This window comes from Pteropus vampyrus, unplaced genomic scaffold (assembly GCF_000151845.1).
Source record: "Pteropus vampyrus isolate Shadow unplaced genomic scaffold, Pvam_2.0 Scaffold427, whole genome shotgun sequence".
NCBI classification, from domain to species: Eukaryota; Metazoa; Chordata; class Mammalia; order Chiroptera; family Pteropodidae; genus Pteropus; species Pteropus vampyrus.
The window spans coordinates 155585-157213 of record NW_011889208.1 but is presented as its reverse complement, the minus strand read 5'-3'; positions in this window follow the sequence as shown (position 1 = coordinate 157213).

Sequence of the window (1629 nt, the reverse complement as noted above, 5' to 3'; positions counted from 1 at the left end):
AGAGCATAACATTTTTGCGAGCTGCAGACAGCGGAGAAATAAACGACGAGATTAGATTTCTGGTTCGCATTATGAGCCATGAGAACGTGAATGAGACCCTGAAACCCATCTTCTTTGTAAAAACGGGGTAAATAATTCTTCTGCTCATTTTGATCCGTCGGAATAACGTGTCAACATGACAGACTTTTGTTTTTCCTATGTTAACAGATAAGACCTTTAGGGGCCGTGTATTAATTATCAAGAAATGAGGACAGACGTTGACTTTTAAACGTGAGTGGGAGCCTTTGTGCTAGGACTGTAAGGGTTCGGTTAACGTCTCAGGGCTATGGCGTGAGCTGTACCCCGCTTCCCTTTTTCCTTCTAAGTCATCACTGCGCTTTGTCTCCCCAGCTCGCGAGCCTCCCTCTAACCGCGCAGCGTTCCTTTATGCAGCTCTGGATCGCCAGCCAGAGATCTTAAAATAGAACCTGGCTTCAGCACTTTCATCATTTCCCCTGGAGTGGCAGGCAAAGAATTCACTGAATAATTGTTTCGGCACTTGGCACCGTGTCACCAGCGGTTATGAATATGCAACTAAATCTCTGCAAAGCCGCGATGAAATAAAAACCCTCAAAACCTTACACAGTACAGTCGGTACCTTTTTTTTTAGTAAATGGGACAATGAAATGTAAAAAATATAATGCAATTATTGCAATGTAACATAACATATTACGGTTCGTATAGAAGCATGAATCTCAAAATGTACCGACTCACATCTTAGTGCAATATACATGTCGATGACACATTTTTTTTACATGACGCATCTGCTTTTTAAAAGTTATTAAAATCCAGAAGGCGTGCTTTTATAATTAAGGAAATTAAATAAATGGTCTCCGTTTGCTGGGTAATCACAATTGAAGGGGAGAAAATGTACCAAGAAGACAGAGTCTTAAATCAAGAAGGAGCTCGCAGGAAGACTGAAGACTCAGCACTCCAAGAGCAGGGCTGCGGGGTGCCAGCGTGTCTGAGCAGGTTGTGACCGTCTCTGGTGGCACTGCCTGCAAAGCTGAGCAGATGTGCTCGCCTCGACGTGTCTTAGAAGACCCTTTCTACAGACACACCACATGGAAGGACAGTCACCTCAATCTCATTTCTGGTTTTGCCACAAACATTTGCCACATGTCGGTCTGTGGCCCTAACGGCCCAAAAGTGGATTTCGAAGGGACTCAGCACAGATCGCGACGGCATGACGGGCCAGCGGCTCTCCCCGAGCCACTGGCTATGGTTTCAGAGGAAGCGCCCAGCGTGGCCTCTGCTTTCCAGCCTCCCCTCCCCCACTCAGACCACACCTGTCAGTCCCCTGCCTCCTCGGGGATGTTGGGCCAGCTTTGCGGTGGCGGGCTGTGGTGGGCACAGCAGTGCCCCTTGGGAGGCCGTGCCCCGAGCCGGGAGCCTGTGACCGAGTCACCGTCCACCACAAAAGGGCTCTGTGGCTGCGACTTGGTTAAAGGTATGAAGGGGACCCGACCTAATCATGGGGCCTCAAGCAGACGGCTTTTCCCGGCTCCTCAGCAGAAGTGTGGGGACGATGAGTCCCGCTGGCTCTGTGGGTGACGAGCCATGGCGGGCGGGGGATGGAAACCCACTTCC